At 42.7% G+C, this 20,576-nt stretch overlaps 1 protein-coding gene across 8 annotated transcripts in view; it reads right to left on the reverse strand.

Moving 5' to 3' along the window:
* Positions 1 to 20,576, reverse strand: part of NUP93 (nucleoporin 93) — an 82,920-nt gene that overhangs the window by 44,529 nt on the left and 17,815 nt on the right. Inside the window, exon 1 of one of the 8 annotated variants that reach the window (XM_075434228.1) lies at positions 4,063 to 4,084. The exons of 6 other annotated variants lie outside the window; for them this stretch is intronic. The gene's annotated coding sequence lies outside the window, so the exon portion shown is untranslated. Of the gene's footprint in view, positions 1 to 1,630; positions 1,771 to 4,062; positions 4,085 to 20,576 lie in introns of those variants that run through there. One more of the 8 variants, XM_075434226.1, reaches the window with a different exon arrangement.

Consider the following 20,576-nt stretch of genomic DNA (forward strand, 5'->3'; position numbering starts at 1 on the left):
TCCATACGCTAATTTATGGAGCTTAGTTGAACTCTGTCTCCCACCCACTTCAGACAAAGGAAAATAATTTGCCACACTGTACCAACTGCACGGATAATTGAGCCGTCTCCCATACAGGGTCAGCGGAGATGGCTTCCTCCATCTTTTTACACATGCAACCCACATATTTCATTGTCTTTTACTTGCCTGAGCTGCTTTTGTGGCAAGACCCCCCCCCCTTAGCACAGGTAATCTTGTTTAAAAGAGGCAACTTCTCAGCCATGCTATGCCACTGTTCCCACGTCTCCCCTTCCGAGCAGCTCAGACACTTCTTAGTGGACAATAGGCAGAGCGCAGAAGATGGCACACAGGCACCTCAATATCTGGGGAGGAAGCCCCAAAGGAGGCAAGTCATTCTCTGCTGCAAGAGCCCAGGCGCTGTCCCAGCACATTTCATTAACCTGCTTTTCTCCATACAAAGAAATAGAACTGAAAGGCAAGGAGCAAGCGCAACCCACCCTATACTTCTGTTCCCATACCACAGGCAGACAGAGGTTCCGGTTTGCACACAGCCTCCCAGTCCTTAGATCTGACAGTATTCAATCAGCTGCCACCCAACCAGTTAGTCACGGCCACCACATTTCTATAAATGTTAATTCCCCAACTGCTTCCCTTTACTATGATTTTACTGGCTTAACCCCTTTCATAACATATCCTATTCACTTGAAAGAGAGGTGGGGTCTGGGCTGCAAACTCCAGTTGACTAAGCAAATCTACTTCACCATCTTGTTTAAGAAACTAACAAAAAACCCCCAAATCTCCAAATGTCTTCATTTACTTTGGGAAAGTAGAACTATTTTCCACCTTCTATCCCTTTTTATCCCATATTTGAAATCCTTACTTCAAAATACAATTAAAGAAAGTTTAGCGTGTCTTCTAAATAAATCATAAGTGCATCTGTAGGAACAGAGGAAACGGAGTGGACTGATATCTCTGCACCACAAGGAAAACTAAGAGAAAAATCCTATAATCAAGCAGCATCTTTATTTTTTGTTTAAAATACTTCCGCAGACATTTCATAGCCTAGGGAAGAGAAAACAGGAATAAAGCCATTCAGAAAGTTACGCTACTGTATTTCTGCTGAAATGAAAAGCAAAGTCAGCAATGTCAAGAGGGTCTTTAAAAAGGCAACACGGCTGAAACCCAAAGCAGACACCGGACTGCCCCACCCAACAGCTGCTCTAGCGAAGAATATTCGAAGGTAAACGCACAGACTTTCAGGTTTCTTTTCTGTGAGCAAAGGGATGATTTCCCCCAAACTACCCACCTGTTCTCTCTAATTACTCACCTACAAATTTAAACAACCTCCAGCAACAGCACAAAGAAAAAACCAGCATAGAAGACACCTGAAGGAAAACTCTTTCTTATAAAAGCAAGCTTTTTACCTTCATTTTATATATTTTTAAATACATACATTCCTACCTGTAGATCTCAGTACTGAGGAGTTACAAACCTGTTAATGCTGGCTGTAACCGCTACACTTCAGTTGCCTGGTATTTAGGCTTATACAGCTGTATCTTTCTGCATTAACGCTCAAGTTTCCTCGTCTTTAAAAAAAAAAAAATATATATATATATATATAAAATCAAACCTGCAAGTCCTGAAATGGCTGAGACAGTCAAGAGTCCAGCAAGACAATAAGAAAGCAGCTGCTTTCCACAGCTGAACACCACTGCCTGCAAAGCATCTATATATTTTTTTCCAGTGGTGCTTTATTCAAATTCTAGGGAAAGCATCAGTCTGAAACCAGTAACTGATGGGAGTAACAGTTTATAGGTTACAGAAGGATATTTTATTGTTAACGGACTGTACCATGTCAGAACTGGGAGGGGGTGAGGCAGCAGGCAGGCAAGAGAAGAGAGATGCTACTATTCTTTTTTCCCTGAGCCACTGCAATTACTCTGATGTGAATTTTTGATGACTTCCGACATATTGCATGGTTAATAATCGTTTCAGCTGTCATGTTTGGTTAATGTGGAAAATGCATTTGCTGCATTGTGATGCAGCACTCCAGCCACAGATTGTAACACCAGTTGTGAAGCTATTCCCTTAACTGAGCTGCATGAATTTGCACATACCATGAGGCTGAAATAAACGGTAGTTTGATTTTTATACAGCAACAGAAAGCTTCTGCCATTTTAGACCTGCCGAGCTGTCCAAAAAAACTTGTACAGGCAGATAATTTTACTGCATATTAATTGGTTTCAATGGTCTTTAAAGGAAAGCTTTGATTCCCTATTGTTTTGCTGGGTTTGGTTATTTAGCAGTTAAAAGAGTAGATACTATTTACATTAAACATCACTGTTTCTTGGAGCTTTGAACCGGTTATTTCATTGTCAGCATATATACCTCAACGAAACTGTCAGCACTACAGAAATGCAGCCCTGTTATTAATACAGGCTTAGCCTAACTACTACTACCTCCATATGATACATATGAACATGTTCTTATATATAACACTGTCTTTCCAATGACTGCATGGGGGGGTGGAAAGATGCTGCTTACAGATAAAGAGGATTTTATTTACAAAATACCACTTCTTCATCTACACTTTAAATGTCAAACAAAAAGTATAAGGTTACGTAAATACTGACATGTGCCTTTCGTTGTCACCAACAGAAAAACAATGCTGCAAGCAATCGTGCAATTACAACAGGGGATGTAAAACAGCAGAGATGAAGCCATGCTAAGAGCCAGTCACCCGATGATTAAAGTCAGGCCAGTATATTCCAGCAGTCAGGTGATGGTGCCATCATTACAGTGCAGAAAGCCAGAGAAAAATCGAGAAACGGACTGCCCCCATCTTAAAGAAAAAAAATTAGAAGCACCGAAGAAATAAGGAATGCATTTGCTAATATGCAAATTCACAAAACGTGAGGGTAACACTATCGGGTGGTTACTTCCAGAGGTCCGCGGTGCACATTTAACCCACGGTGCCAACGCAGCTCCTGTCTGTCTGCAAACCGCTGGTAACACTCCCAAATTCAAAGTTGTTTCTTTTTAAGCCCCACAACGACAGCCCTGCTGCAATAGTACCGCATTTCGCAATTCAGTAACTCCGCTTACCAAACGCATGTCTTGGATTTGCAAACACACGTACACAAAAAAATGCAGAACTTGGGATGTCTACATTTAATTTAACGAAGCACAGAAAGCTATCAGGAGAGCTTTTTACTGTGCATTAACATTGACGTATCTGTAGAATCACCACCAATACCACCAATTCATTATTTCCACTTCTGTTTTAATTAAAACAACACTGCAGGGGTATTGGTTGGACACAAAGTACCAGTAAAAATGGTGCAGGATATTTTATAGAGAGAGGAAATGGAGTCTCTGAATTAACACTGTACTCTCTGGTTTAGGAGCAATTCCCATGAACAGCGTTACATCTGTAGAAGGTGCTCTGACTCAGGCTTACCTACCCCAAAGGCATTGCTGGGCACCTCGCACAATTCAGAGCTTCATGAGTGGCAGAGTGGTCTCTGAAATACAGTGTATTTTGGCTTTCAAACTAGCAAACTTGATCCTAGGGGTGACTTTCCTAAAGCCACTGCAAGGAGCAAACCCTCCCTGCTTCAGACCAAATGAACTCTGTACTGAATGCCTGAATCCTCGTACCAGGAGCCTCATGAGTGGATAAGACAGGTTCAAACCCATGGATGTTCTCAGAGGAATACCCCAGTCAGTTGCATTGCAGGGAAAACCGCTGATCGTCACCAGCTAACACCCAAGTGCGCAAGCAAAGACCATTTTGGGAGAGGAAGGCGATACCTTCACAGGAACAATCTACCTCCGGCATTCCTCCTGCGCTTCTGAGCATCCGTGCCTGGCTGTGTCTGTGCAGCTATGCTCGCCTCGGTAACTCGCCACTCACCTCGCACACGCTGCTCCATTTTTGGATGGCTTCTCCCCTGACTTACCTCTAGTTTGCATAACCCACCAGTGGTGCAGAGCCAGGAGCACAGGCGATACACAGAGCTTTTGCTTTCTAGCCAAACCTTAAAAAAAAGGTAAAGGCACCTGGAGAGACAGTCGATTCTTTGGGACAGACTACAGCCGCATCAGGGATTTCAGGAGCATAGTGATCCATCCGGAGCTGCTAGCCACAACTTTAAAGATGCTGCTTTTACCAACAGACATTCTCTGTTATTTTCTGGCCATGTAATGTTACTGCAGAAGCTACTCCCAACTGCAGAACTACGCATTACAGATCAGCACGGTTCATTTTTTTTTTTTTTGTTTCTTGTACGTACTGCATGTTACACAGAAAGCTTTCCCAGTATGGCTCAGCACAGCACTGTCTCCCCTTACCTATGGATTTCTTCAAGCAATAGCTTTGGGGGATACAGAAACTACTCACTCCAAATGGCTGTTAGTGTAAACAGCTCTGAGTGGTAACCCAGCTAAGATGTCGGAACTGCTATCTGTTTCACCAGCAATCAATTTAGTGGAGTGTTCAGGCAGCTCACGCATCAATCACTTCTGCGCTCAAACGTGACTGTGGGAGGAGAAGGGATAAAACTACTGTTCAGGGCTGCTGGGCCACAGCTAAGGAAAACCGTAGAAGTTTTCCTTCCAAGTAGAAAGCACGATATCCCTAAGAGAATGGATGATGCAAAGACCATGCAGAAGCTGCTGCAATATGAATATCGTCCTCTGTGTCAGGATTGCTCCCTCTCTTCATCTCTGGGTGTCCACAACGACCTCCTTCCCTCGTAGGTACAGCTGCATCTCTGAAGGAGACTCCTTCACCATAAGTACAAAAATCAAAGACACTATCACCCCCACCTTAAATTAACAAAAAACTCATAAAACATGCTAGTCTACAACTGGTATAACCTCTTCCCCCTTTCTTTCAGTCTCGCACTTGGGGTAAGGGGAAGAATACGAACAGCATCCCTGGACCTGCTGCTGTGTTAGCTCCTTTCTGAAGTCCTACAGCTGCGACGCCTGCTACTATTGGCGAGCATTAGCCAGCAAAAGGAAGAGATGTCGCTGGCAGCAAGTTAAAACAGCGATAGGTAGCTCCTTCCTAAAACCCTTTTCTTCTCCGCCTAATCCAGCGCTGTAGCAGCAGCAAATACTGCACTGTCATAGCGGGTCTGGAGAGTGCCTTAAAGCATTAGCTGCCTTCCTCTCTGCAAGGCTGGCAGCGCGATTATCCAGCATTAATGACACGCTAGGTCTCTTCAGAGGGAGGGCTGGCCTACCCAGCACGCTGCCTCTCTTTTCAGCTCTGCACACTCATCCTCTCCTTTCAGAGGGATGCAGAAAGAGCATGCGGAGGGTTCAGGAGTCCAATTCAAGCAGGCCGGGGTGAAGAGGATAGGCAGAAAGTCCAGGCTAACACTTTTATATCAATACATTTATATTCACATGCAAACAGTGCAGAGCAAGAAGTCAGATATGTTGAGTGTATTATCATGCTGCTGGCCTGTCTGGCAGGGAATTTGGGCTTTGTGGCAAAGGGCTAACAGAATGTGTGTTATCCAGAGGCAAAGCAAAAACTAGAACTGGGAAGTGACCAGCTCCAGTAACATCTAGTGCCATCATCATAGAAGGCTGTCCTCTTGTAGGGGAAAAAAAACACACCAACTCACTAAGACTAGAGTCGCTGGCTTACTACAGAGCTCAAAGGAGACCTGAATTTCAACACAGCTTTCTGGGGCTAAAATTGCAGCAGATTCGAGGCAAGATGTAAACGCACCGCGTGGGGAACACCCCTGGCAGCACCGATTGCGGAGCACTGCTTTTCGGCACCAGGCGGACTTGGGGGTGAGAAACAAATCCTGTAAAATTACGAGAGCGCTGGTCCCAAGCAGGGGAGAGGCGTGGGAAGGCCAGCCAAGCAGAGAGGATTAGCACCAACACTGGCACTGCTGTTCCTGCCGTCCACACCCCACACCCCAATTAACGGTATCATTTGTCAGGATGAATGGGGAACTTGCACTTGATTCGGCAATTTGACAGAGTGTCACTGAACTACCTCACGTCCATATTTATTCAAGAGGGGAAAGCAGGAACCAGTTTTAATTAGAGCCTTTTTAACAAAGAACCAAGGGTATTACCCATGCTCTCACCATCAAGTGATAATTGAGATGTAATGGTTTAAACAAAGCGCAACAAGTGTCCATTTACCCAAAGCCATTGTTAAATATCTAGTAGGAGATTATTTTCAAAATTACAATGTGCCATGAATATACAAACCACTTTCCATCTTTAGCACTAAAAAGAATAATCACCTTTTTAAAAAAAACAAAACACCCAACTGGAAGCCAAACAGATATTTTGCAGCAGAATTTGAGGAGTGTTTTAAACATGTCAATGCTAATTTAAAAGGAGGGGGGGAGAAATGATGGCTGTGCTTTTGGGCCATTAAACTCTGCCTGGGAAGCCCTCTTTGTACAGCATTAGTATGTGCTGTAAGTCTGTAATTATGCAGAGAATGTGTTAATTTTTAATTCAGAATGCTAACCTCTTTTTTTATATGCAAAGCCCAAATGTCAATCCCTCCCGCAGATGACTGCAAGCACCGACATGACCAAATTCAACTCTCGGTGGTAAAAGCGCGCTCTCCCTGGGAGGTGAGGCACTGCGTGTCTGAAAGCAACTCAACTCCGTAGGCAGGCAAAATCCTCTCAACCCCACAGCCTATTAAACCAGAACCGTATGGTCACTGATATTCACACCTTTGTTTTGGCATTCTTACATCTAGCCAGTGAATTTCTTAACACAATTCACAAGAAGCTGAATTCCCACGTCCCTCAGTCCCTCACATTCCCAAACACAGGGAAGCGCAGGATGACGAAGTTAACCTAACGCTGCCTAGGGGCCGACACCAAGTTAATGACTGTCAAACACTAAGCCCATCTTTCATCTCTTCCCATTCCTACTGATGCCTGCAATCCACAGAGGGACCTGACTTAAGAGCACGCTTTGACACAGTCCAGCAATGAATTATTAACTCCAGCGGAAGCCGCAAAGCATCAGCTAGTAGCAATCGTCATCCTTCTACAATGATTAACAAAAAAGCAATTATCAATGCTCCTGCTTCTCACAAAACGTCTCCAAATTCTCCATCACACAAAGCCCAAAAGGCATCACGCAGGCACACACGTTCACAAATACAAAAGCAGAAACAATTCTGTGCTTTACCTTTGTTTCTTCAGGGTTTTATTAACAATTGTGAATGGTCTGAGGAAATAAACCTCTGCCTTTCGCCCCGCATTACAGCAATTATACATGGGACTTACATCACTGGAAGAAGATTGACATATGCAGAATCAAGCCCATATTCTTAATTTCTATAACAATTCAATCCATGCAGCCACAGAAACCTGCCAGCAGTTTCAGAATCACCCGTTCCCACGTTACACCTAGCAGAGGCCGTTTCCAAACCAGGGCCCAAGTGGACACATACACGTAAGAAACCGTGGCTCCCAGCCTGCTCACCAACTGCGAACAGATGAAAACAGATTGATTCAGCTCTTCCTGCGACCCAAAAGGGTGTCCCTGGCCTCCCTCCGCAAGGCAGCCAGATGGGGGCCACCCTGCAAGCTGGATGTCACCCGTGGGCCACCAGCAGCATCCCAACCCACAGAAAGAACAACTTGCTCAGCCCTCTGCCAAAGGAATCCAGACAACTCCCAATATTAAAGCAAAGGTGCCAAGAGGCAAAACACACTAGTGACGGACCTAAGACGATCTGCTGAATCCTAAGATGCACAGGGATGTTTGCTGGGGATGGAGTACCGTGCAGTTCCACAATGAGCAGTGAAGATGCAGAGCGAAGGCAGCATTTTAGGTTTTCCTTAGCAAAGAAGCTAAATTTGTGCTTTTCCTTTAATTACAGCTGCCAGCTCTGAAGAAAATAGCACTAGAACTACTGGCCTGCACGGGAAATGAACACCCACAAGCATGATGGCTAAAATCAGCCACAGCGGTACACGCTTGCTTTGTCAAACCATCCTTGTATTTTTCATAGTGAAAGTACAACCAAAATCAGTATTGGCATCTCGGTGGGCTTAATTGGAAGTCAGGTCTACTCTATTCAAGTCTTCATACTGTGCTCATTACATTAATATCCAAGTGCCTTCCAGTCCTGCATTAAGTGACATGACTAGCATCTGTTAGATGCTGTTTGTTCTTTTCTCCCTTTCCTGGGGGAGTGGAAATGCAGTATTCAAGGGGATCACGGAACAGCCAACAACTGGGAAGGGAGATTCCTCCTGCCCTTGCTCAGCCTCCTCACACAGAGCATGTGCTGGCCACGCCTGCTGGGTTAATGGTTTAATATTATCATCATCATAACAACGATTAAGAATCCGTACATACTAAAAGATGCGTTAGCACCAAGTCTCCCTCCAGCAAGATTTCTATGTCTTCCCATTCTGTCAGTCCTGCATACAAAAATCTGTCCTTGGCGGACTGAATCAAGTCATTTGGAATTTTATCACTTCACTTCTCTGCCTGACTGTCCTTGCCTTGTCATCTTACATTAGACAATACTGAGGATACAACTTCCAGCAGAGGAAACACAAGTGTCCATCTCTTGAGTTTGACTAGAAAGGAAGACTAGGGCACGAATAGCTCATCCTGCCCTCAAATCCATCCCAAAACACACCCGTTAAAGCTACAGAGATTTCACCTGCAATATCAGAAGACTGGAGTCCGTGATTTTGTTTCTTTTGTGCTCACATGCCTTTCACCTTTCCCAATCATCCTCCATCTGTACATCTCTATCTTTTTTTGTTGAAAAAGTACTTGCATCAACTTGGTTCCGTGTTATCACCCAGTAATTCTTTGCAAAGACAGTTGTGAGTATTGAGATAGCTAGAGAACAGGAAGAGCTGGAAGTGAAAGACCTGGGAGGGATCACCTCTTAGAACTCAATGAAGACGATGAAGGACCGACAATGCTACGTCTTAAGGTCAGCTAGCTGTGATTAGGCAGACGCTTCCAGTTGAATCAAATGGCTAGAAAAAGGTCAAACACAAGAACATAAACTTGGTAGAGATTTGGAAACACCAGGCTGCAGGGGAGGAGACCCTCACCACCACCTTTTCTCCGTTTGTCCATCCAAACCCTCCAAATCTGAAGGTAACAGAAGTTAAACCAAGTTACAAACTGTTAGATTAGCAGAGATGCAAGGACTCATTCAAGGCGAGTGAGGGGAATGCACATAGCTTCCATTTAATGCAATGTGCATAGCCAAAGTGGGGATTAGTCTTTCACAAAAACCCCACAACTTTCTCAAGTGGATGCATAAAGAGACTCTCAAGAAGGGACAGAGAGTGACTCAGAAAAATCTTAAAAGGACAGAGTGACTTTCTAACAGAGGTCACTAGTTCAAACATGAATGAGATCAGGAGTGGCCAAGACTAAAGCATCTAAAGACTGATTAGCAGTTTAAACAAAAACGTGTTATTAACCTCCTTCAGCTCCTGCTACAGAAGTGCCCATATTGCAGGTTCACTGCAGAAAGTAATGCAGAGCTTGCTTTCTGTCCCAGCCCCACAGCACAGCCAGGGTTTCGATGGGTACCCAGAGACCAAGTGCCTGTTCCCACAGTCGCTGCAGAAGCACGAAGGCTGCGCTTGCTCAAAACAGGTAAGTTCTTTCAGTCAGTTGTGACTCTCTACCTCTTTGTTGCTGGATATATGCAGTCAGCTACTGCACTTACAGATAGCCACTTCGCATCCATAGACGAGCATAAAGATCACATTGCAGGTTTCAAGGGTATTATTTTGTCCATGAAATTTCCTGTAGAATTACTTCACTGATTCATTAACTTCATATAAACTTACATGCTCACAAAAAATAGACCCAGCAAACAATTTCTCGTTTTCACCAACACTGATCAGAAGAGACTCCAATTCTCACTTGAGATCTTGCAGCACTGCAGGCTCAGACATGCACATTATGAGATGCCTTACTGCAGAAGATCCTTCCAGAAGATGCCCAAAGAGGGCAGACAGGCTTCCAAAACATACATTTCACTAATGAAAAGCAATAAACACACAGTATTTAGCACTGAGGAGGTACATCCAGTAATGCAGCTGCTTTCACTCTGGTCATCAAGCAGAACTTAGGTGTCTCCCATCCGCCTTCACAGGAATTGTAGCTCTACTACTGCACCATGCTGTACAATATAGACACACCCAGTGAAGCAATTTCCTTCTCACTACGACTGGGCACAATAACACAGGCTGCAGATGTATTTACTTGGAGTCTGGGTCAAACCACTCTCCCGTATACTATTCATTAAGCAAACACTTCCTTGTGGATCAGCAGTTTCAGTAGTACGGTGGTGATAAAACACATCAACACATTTTTATATAAAAATATTAGTTGCTAATCAATTATGATGTAACATATTATTCACATACTCTTACTGAACTAGGGTCTTGCAAGTAATATTAATTCCTGTGCATATTTATTGGAAGTAAGGACATGCTGGAGGCAAAGATAAAGAATACTTGCTTTCCTTTTTAAAGAAAAGCTTTATTAATATTTGCTCCAAACAAGATCTTCCAGCTGCTGAAGCTTAAAACTACCCAAAATGCATTTTCCCTAGGGTTCTCCATTAGTAGCAAGGCCCCTTCTTGCAAGTCCACGTGTTCTTCCAACAGATTCTCTTTGCTACCTAATTTGAGAGCCTTAGGTGTTAAGCATTCGACGAACGCAATCAAATCCTGCCCCTTCGAGGCCTACTGGGACACCTATTAATTCACCCTCCTGTAGAGAGGGAGTTTATAATTTCTTGCAATTGCTAGTATCCAAAAAAGTGGAATAGGGCAACTTAAATTGGCATTGCCATTATTTAAAGTCTATAAATAGTTGTTGCCACGGTGTAAATTAAATTGCTATACATAACATCCTTTTTCTATCTTTCAAAGCTAAACTAAGTCAGGTAAAGCAGGGACCGTGCTATACAAGGCTCCATGGAAATTGAGTGCTTAGAAATTGTGTTATACTGCACACAAAGATGAGCTGAAATTCCAAAGGCGCTTGTTAGGTTGTCTCTTTCTCATTTAGCATGAAAGAGAAGAGATTAATTTCCAAACTGCTTCATCATCTGTCACCCAAACTCAAAATATTTAAAAGTCACCATAAAATTCCATAGACTAACCACAGTAATTGTATGGTTATGAACTGTACAGGAAGAAAAACTCTGAAAGTTTTTCTTCAGCATCTTTGTATGTTTTGCAAAGACAGCTGAACAATGACGACAGCTGCCTTTGCACAGAACAATCAGATTTGGCAGACTACTGAAACAGAGGAATGGAGAAGGTCAGATGGGTGGGGAAAGAAACACTAAGCCCAAAATCTTCCATGGCAGAAAAAAAGTCAATTTTAACACAAGTACCAGCACAAGCTTCGTATGGGTAATTGTACCACTCACACTGGCATTTGCTTCCGACATGGAGCTACTGCTACTACTTCCCAGCGATAGAAAATAATCTATTTTTTTTGACAAAATTATCATAGCAATTTATTTCAAAAAGGTAGACTCTAACAGGGAATAAGCCTACCTTATAAAATCTTGTTATTTAATGAAAAGCTGAAATGACAGGAAAAGGACTGCAGCAAGTCTTGGCTACAAGTCTGAGTGAGAAAGATTAAATAACACTCAGGACAGCAGCCAGAGGGCAAACTCTTGGCTCCTCACCTTTTGTGCAGCGTTCACCCTCATACTTGGTAGAGCAGAAAGCTGTTTCAGTCTCCCTTAATTTCCAGTACTTGCTTCTAGCTGTAACAAAGTATTTAGGCTTGGTGTAATGATTGCTCTTCATGGCAGGTAGAATCCGATAGCTGAAACAATGTCAATTTCCACCAAAAGTGCGTTCATGTTGCCACCCAAAACCAGGAACACACATAAACCAAAGCAAGCTTAATCCTTTTTGTTTTGTGAAGGTTTGTGTTTCTATAAAAGGCAGTCAGAAGAGGATGGAGAGATGGCAGACAGAAAATTTCAGATGTACCTGAAGGAGCACTGGGTACCTGTTCCAGAGAGCAATTAGAAAGGAAAGGCTTGGGATAACTGCTGGCTGACTGCAGTGGCAAAGGATCCACAGCAATTAAAGTTTCCACCCCTATCTTACCAATACAAAAAAGCCACCACCGCAGTCAGGACAGCTGCTTTGCACCAATACGGTACAAGAGCAATAGCATCAGGCCTTCCACACCTATCTCTTCAAAACCTGACGCAGTCTTTTCTACAAAGTAGAAAGCTGTCCAGTTAGAAGCATGGCCCTGGGACTTGAGCAGAGGGCACCAAGTGGAACATGTACCATTATACAACACAGGGAAGCACCCCTGGGAACTGAGCACAGATTATTGATGGCACTGCAGGGAAGAGAGAGCAAGCCCTGTCTCCCATCTGAGAAGAATTACAAGATGACAACAGGCATGTTTTCATGGGCAACGCTACTAACACACAACACATTTGGGAAGGAACGCAAACAAACCTTTCCTCTGGAAAAGACAATTACTAGTTTCAAACTAATAAGAGTCAGTAATATTACTCTGCTTCCCTGAATGTCTGTCAGCAGCTCAGCAAGTACGAGACATCTCAAAGATAAAAGGCGGAAAATTTTAAGAGGCACAAACCTCAAAACATCAGAATTCCTGCCCGCCTCCGTCTTCTTTTCAGCGTCTCCTGCTTCAGAAGTTCATTTCAGCATGTAAAGGTTAACAAATAAAAAAAAACAAGGAAACACAAGACTGCCTATTTATCTTTTTTTTTTTAATCCAAACCACATTAGTACTTTTGGATAGCCAAATTATATTATAAAATGCAGGATTTCAACATTCTGGCACCAAGCCGACATTTAAATGGACATTCAAACACTAAGGAAATGGTTGTGCATTAAGCCTACCAATAAGTCAACAATCAATACTTCAGTATTACAGTAAAAATACAATGCACCCTTTATAACTGCCTCTGGCCTCACCCTTCTTTGTCCAGCTCAGCTCTAAATAAGAAAAAAGAAAAGTCTTGAAGCAAGAAATGAAGTACATATTTAACAGCCACCAAACATTTTTCTTTAAGTCTAGACCTAATTGGGCCTCTGGACTGCACAGATTTTTTTCAGCTGTGTACTGACAGGGCAGAAAAGTCAGGAATAAAAAGGACAGAAGTTCAGACACAAGATTAATCAAGCAGGTCAATAGGTAAGAGCAGCAAAATAAAGAAACCTCAAACAGCTAAGCCCCAAGCAACTGCAGATTAGGAGCCTGGTTCCAACTCTATCTCCAAAAAGCATCTCAGTCAAAAAAACCCAGAAAAGAATCGCATCAAAGCATACTAACATTTGGGTTTTAATCCAGTTCATAGGTTTTAATTGCCTGGACAGCATCAGTCCTGTAGGTCTCTTTTCAACGTATTCTATCAGTTTGACCAAAGGAAGTCAAAGGCAAGCGCTGCAGAGTACGCGACTTGGACACCCTCTGGAAAGTGGGAGCATCAGGCAGTACTGTTCTGCAGTAGAACAAATGCTTTAAATTTAGTTAACTCTGGCTTCCCCTCCTGAGCCATGGCCATAATGCTGAGCCACTGCTATATTTCTTAACAGCAGAAAAATCCCCATGGTTTATGGATGCTGGGAGCAGCTGTGTGCATCTGCAGAAAGGTTCTGAGTAAGCCTGTTTTTCAGGAAGAAATGGTGGCAGCCATTGATCTAATCCTGTGAAACCTGAATGTAAAAACCAGGAGGGCAAAAACAATCAAACTGATCATTTTTATCTTCACAGCCTAGGAAGCTCAGTACTGAAATGGAACTTCATCATGGAGCAGTTAAGCCAGCGTAATAGCTTGGGTAAACAAGCCAACCAAATTCTCCATTTTCTTCTCAGAGTCTGCAAATACGCAGAGGGAAACAGAGAATGATTGTTTCAGAAATCCCTCCACAGGTCCCTTACGTTTATTTGCTAAAGCTATCTTGCATCTCTGGAGTTTCAGCGACAAACAAGCACACAGCAAGGCTGGGAATTTGGAAAGAGTTTTTGCTCCTGCTTTGAAGTCGGGGCATCTGCACCTTGAGGTTGAGCTCAGCAAAACACCCAACGCTGCAAGCCTAGCAACAGGAATACACAATCCCTTGCAGACCACAGAGCGGTTCACGGGTGCACAAACCTTTTGGGTATGTGTCCAGCAATAGGCTAGGCCAGACCTCTGATCATTAGGTTTTGCCGCTGCATCTCACTCTCTCTACAGTCAGGCACACCCCAAATAATCTCTCTCAAGCAAGAGTCGCCACACTACAAAACACTGCTGCATAAAATGATCATATTGGGTAGCAAGCAGTAGCTGTATTGACTCAAGTTTTAGCCTATGACTCTAATCAAATGCCAGCTTAAAGGGATGCATGGCCACAGATCCAGCTCAGGGCAGCAACTAATAGCTTATCTCAGCATAATTTCAGCTCAGAGAAGCTGAAGACCTCCAGCCCAGGCTGGTGACAGCCACTGCAGGCGTCTTTACAATCAAAGAGGGGTTTCAGCAGAGCTGCTAATGGACAGGCATTTGCAGCGCAGCTTCAGTTTCTTGTTTCAGGTGGGGAAAAGCTCTGCTGACAGTCACTGTACCACCAGGGCACCAAGGGCTGTGCTTCTCAGCACTGCCAAATCACAAAACTACTGACAGAGAGAAGCAACCTTATTTTTGACAGGGTCCTCCTCTGAAGGAGGAAAGGTGGAGGCCAGTTAAATGCTGTTGAATACTGATCAGGACTGTGAACAATAAACAAGTCTGAGGAAACAGTAAGAAGGAAAACGGCCATATAAGCTTCCATTATCCACGGTCCTGTGAGAGCCAGTGGTAAATGCAACTTTTCTTTCTCAGTTGAAGAAATTGATAGCACGGGAAGGCATTTCTTGAACTCAAAGTCAGGCATGGAAATCATGACAAAAATTGGATCAAAATCCAGCTTTTCCAGTTTCCTGCACTGAAAAAACAGCTGCCGCAGAAGGCTGTTTCCTAAGTAAATATACCCATCATGGGGTGCCAGTCAGGCAAGGATCCAAAAATTCAAGGGTCAGGCGCTATTCAATATTTGAATCAGTGCAATAAAACACTACATAAATATTTAAACTGGCGCTCCTGCTCCAAAATACTCTTGGAACATATTTCAGCTGCTTGCTCTCAAAGTTTGTAACAGACATTCCTTTCTTCCCTTTGTCCTGTGGAACCTCTCAACGAACCCCAATTGCTGCTTGTCCACAGCACATCGGACAGCAGTTTGCTGGTTTGTTTTGAATTTGCTGCTTTCAATCAGCAAGTACAAGTGGATAAATTTAAACTGCTGAAATCCTATACCCCTGGCTCTTTATGAGGCCTTGTTCCAAATTGCCCCCAATAACAACAGCAAAAACTAAATCCAAAACTCTAGAACACTCTCCATTTTATATCTCATTTATAACCTCTAGCTTCAAAAGACAAATGCTTGGGCCCCATTTTAGCTGCTCTCACAATGTGTGCTATAAAATAACATAAGATGCAATTGGCCATTAGACCCAAACTATGGAAGACACATCATACTTGCTTAGATATGAATATAAACCTCAAGAAGTCAAAGCACAGCAACAAACACATTTTGATATTCCATGTGCAATTCAATCTCTTAATTCTTCTAGCTTGACATAGAAAAAATATTGTGCCAGTCATTAATTTAAGTTATGGTTATGAAATTGTAGGGCAGCATTTTCCTATTTAATTAGTCATTACCTGTGCTGCCCTGCCCAGCCCCTATGTCTAAGCCACACAACATTCAATGAGATAGACGTAGCTGTAAACGGCGGTAGAAGCTACGCAGATGTGCACTGCCAATACCCCACCTGGCTGCACATTCTAACAATCCAATTCATTGAACTACAGCTCTGCTGGATATTCCTATCCCGAGATCTCCAGTAACGCTCGATACTGATTAGCAGAACCTGCTCTTACTTCAGCCTTAATTTCCCTGTGCTTCTATATCCTAGACCTGTCAGTGAAATTGTGCTTCAAAACAGCTGAAGTTTCTCTTGAAAAGAAAATTTAAAACTCTGTTAAAAGATATTTCAGTAACACTTACATTCAAAGAATCACTAAGGGTTTTTTTTTGTAATAAACCATCTAACTACTGACCACAGAAATTTGACAAAGCATCTGATATCTGCAGAGTTTTGCTTCTCCTACTGGTGGCACTATCTTGTTCAGCAGATGCTCCTAGCAGCACCTACGCAAGTCCTTCAAGAGAGTAACAATAAAAACAAACAAAAACCCCAAACCAAATCCCAAAAAAATAAGGAATGAAAGCCATCTCTTCCTTAACATTTTTAGTTTTGCTGGGCTATCACAAGTAACAAGCAACTAAATCTTTGGTATTAATGCAAAAGGAAGACCAGATGATCCTATAAATACAATTACTCCATCAGAATGTGCCATGGTGTATCAAAAGGCCCTGCTTTCACACAAACACTTTGAAAGGTAGAACTGCACTTGAATCATTTACACTTATGATGGCCCTGGAATCAGCTGTGAGACTGTCAGTCTGAGTAAACGAGGTTTAGCCTGTGAAGCTGTCCCCATCAACAAAAGCTACATTTATTAATATACTGCACTGCTTTCACAAATAGTACTAGAAAGGCCAGTACTTCAGCCTTTCCAATCTGGCACTTTTCAGTGCCACCAGCCCTACTCTGAGCTGCATTACCATGCGACCACACAGAGGCCTCTCCATCAGAGGAAGAAGTTGCCACTCCTGATGCTGGTACGGTGTCACTCCTGGAAGATGTAAGCTCATTTTTTTATTTTTTTTTTTTAAAAGATAGTCAATCCTACACAGCAAAGCCAAAGATATGGTGCTATAACTGTAGCAAGAGATGGGGGGGGGGGGGGAAGAGTAAAACAGAGCAATAAGCTTTGGAGTTACGTTTAAACTCTAGAGGTCCTATCCACCCTGCCCAAGAACAAAAGCCTCCACAAATGCACACATTTAACAGAACTCCTCAGTTTCTGAAGGAAGTGCATTAACGACACATTCAGCTTACAAAAATAAATTGCAACACTTGCTGAAAAATAAGTTGTGAAAGAAACAAAAAGCCCTTTTCTTTAGTCGCATGTGACAGCGATTCAATTTCACTGTCTACCGCATGCATTTTATATAAGGCATATAGGTACAGGATACTGGTCATGACAATTTTCAATTTATCACTCTGGAACTTCAGTTAGAAAAAGGATGAAATCAAGCAAGCCATTGCCTTCCACACCAGGAAAACAGCCTCACTAATGCAAAGGCACATGCCTGGCTATCTATGCTCTTCAGCGGCAACCAGATTATAACTCTTGCACCAGATGCAGTGCAAAAGTCAGCCTTTGGCTGTTTAACTTGCTTAAAGTTAATTAATCAGCATATAAAATAGTGCCAGTAAAAAACATTTCCATTATAAGTGGTGGCCATCCTTCTGTTTCAGCATCTAACTACTTTCATAGTTTCCACAGTAGTTTCACTAAGTAGCAGAGAAAAATTCTGTTTCAAGAAGCCAGTTAAACACTTGCTCCTACAACCTGAGATACATGTGGCCATGGACCACGCAACCCACATCATCTGCCCAGTATACTCATGTGAAGGGTATGAGCTTTAAAAAAAACAGGGGAAAAGCTTACACCACCTTCCTTGGTGAGAGATGGCCGTGACCATCCAGCATGCTTGCAATAAGACAAACCCTGGATTCGCACATCCCAGCACCAAGGTGTGCTCTTTCCTGTGGATGACAATGGTCAAGGGTGCTAAAAGCAAAAGGATCCACCTGAGGAGATCTGCATAACATCAATGGACTTAAACTCCTCTGAGGTGGCAAGACGAACCTCCTCTAGATCCACAGGGGCACTTCCCACATGCAACATGTTCTGCTGAGCCGTCTCTGCAAGGACATGAGTCTTTGAATTGTGCTTCCTACCTTCCCCTCAGAATATGTGGTTTTAAGCAGCATGTGTTGCCAGGATGCATTGCTAATACATAATACATTGGCTAGAAATTAGTATTTCATCTAAGAGAGAAAATGTTACAGGCATTTTTTAAGAGGCAATGAATGCAGCAGAGTTTGAGGAAGACATCTTGCGAGACAAACAGAGCAAACCTATAACCAAGAAAAAATAGACCTATTGAGACAAACAACTAAATCCTGCCCTTTAAGACACACTGCAGATTCAATCCCCTGGTGCTCATTTTACTGCTGGAAAGAGATCTGTTCTGCTACTCCGCTGCAAAAGGACATTGTTTCTCCACAAAGCTTAGCTTTGGGTATTTATTGCAGGGATAACTTCTGACTGGAGAGTAAGACGTGCTTCTTTTTTCCTTGCGATGCTTTGCAAAAGGCATGCCATTTCTGGCACTCCTAGGGATGGATGGACTCGCATGCAACGTTTCCTCCCCAAACCCAACACCCCTAAATGGCAGCAAGAACCATCCAGCCTTCAAAACAAGCCCCAGATTCTTTTCACATGGAGGACTGCCCTGCTGACTCAGTGGACCTACCATAATCAAAGGGGCAGGAGAAGGCCTAGAGGTTCCTAGGTGCCCTCTGGCAGTTTTCAAATGACACAGCATAACACACCTTACATGCTGGAGAGATTCCTCCAAAAGAAAATGCAAAAGGCTCAGACAAAGCAAGCAAAAAGCAAGCAATTACAGTAACCCAGAGGAAAGAAGGAAAGGAGTTAACAATTCTGGTACAGTGACTAACAGGAATATAACTGAGTTACAAGTTACAGATCCCCTCTACGCCAAAACTTTTACACAGCTAGTTGATTGTAATCCCTTCCCAGCTCAGCTCCCCACCCTTCCAAACAAGCCAGAGGAGGTGTCCACCTTGAGTGCCTACTTCCGTAAGTCACTAAATCCTAAGCTTTTTAAAAACTGAAACAACTGAAAAGATGCAAAGTTTTTCCTCAGAAGAGGGTTAAAAAAAAATAAAAATCAAGAGGACATTAGAAGAGGTAAAGAATAAGGCATCTAAGGGTACAAAACCACAGCCCAACAACAAAACATTTAGCGTAGCACATTAACTAATTATGTACAGCACTACCGTGCACTTCATCCTACCAGCAAATGTGAAGCCAAAACATTAACCTGGGGTCAAATAGCAAAACAAAAACAAGAGAAGCAATATTGATTCACTGTATCTGTTGAGTAATCAAGCTTCTTACCATTAGAAATGAGCTGCAAATTTTCTTGATAAGCCATCTTTAACCTCGGAAAAATTAAATCAAGCTAGACAGGGACTAAGGGGAGAAATACAGCAGGGTTAGCTCTATGAAAAAAAAAATACAGTACAGTGTTCAAATGTGTAATTCCACAACGAGGTGGGCCTTTACAACCAGCTTCCACTATTTAGCTTTCACTAGGACCTCAAGATGGGCATGGTCTCAGTCAAGACAATGGTGGGTCTTCTGACTACCGAATCAGTGCTTATTTTCAGATTCATTAAAGCGTTTAGGTTTTTGTATCTACCTAACAGAGTAAAAGGATTTAAACATGCCATTTTCTGTTATAAGCCTTGGGGCAGGAGAGGAAAGAAATAATGAGTGTTTCAGAGTTACTATATGGTAACCATAGCAGGCAAAATCAATTACTGCTGAGAGGATCTGGAGATAACATGCAGGTTCCCACTCATCTATTTGAAATGTTGTGGTTTTTTTCCCCCCTCTCCATTTCCTCCCCCACTTCTCTTCAGAAATGTCTTTTCTCATACATTAGGATCTGGCCCAAAGCATCCGACTGGCTTGCAAACACATTTAGAGACAAGGATTTGTCATGATACTGTATGGTATCCCCACCTGTGCACTCCCACTTATCTGAGATTAAAATCAAATTCTTCACAGATTGCTACTTCCGCCTTTCACACCGAGTTTGGCTACACTGAACTTTATTATCAGAGAAACCAAACAATGATGTGCCTTTATCAAGAACACTGTGTAAGCCGGACAGCCATCCTCAAAAGAAGAACTGCAGGACAGATCTGGGGAATTGGCAAAAGCACATATGCCCCCTCATGTGATGTGAGATGGGAACAGTTTCAGGACGGATAATATTAAAAAAAGGAACCAAATAAGAGCTGGTACCTTAAAAGTCTAAAATACGTGATCTAGAAAGGGGAGATCCAGAAATCCAGTTCATACAGGTCTGAACAAGTAAAGGATGTCTGTTTAAATGATGCCAAGCTCAAAACCAATAAAAGGAAATAAATTTTAACACAATCTGTAATTGAATTGTGGAACTTACTACCACAGGAAGACGGCAAGGCCAAAAACATAATGGGATTAAACACTGACTCAGTATGTATATGGATATTGACAATATCTAGAGCTGTGTTTAACACTAAAATTGGGGAAAGAATTATCCCCCCCTCATGCTTCAGGGTTTTACACCAATCTCTAACCACTACAGAACAGGGTGAAGCATAATAAAGCAAACAGATCTCCCCATGAACATCTTTGTCAGTGTTTCTCCTCCGAATTACCCGCTGCTGGTCGTAAGCACATAAAGGCAACT

This window comes from Opisthocomus hoazin, chromosome 12, assembly GCF_030867145.1.
Source record: "Opisthocomus hoazin isolate bOpiHoa1 chromosome 12, bOpiHoa1.hap1, whole genome shotgun sequence".
NCBI classification, from domain to species: Eukaryota; Metazoa; Chordata; class Aves; order Opisthocomiformes; family Opisthocomidae; genus Opisthocomus; species Opisthocomus hoazin.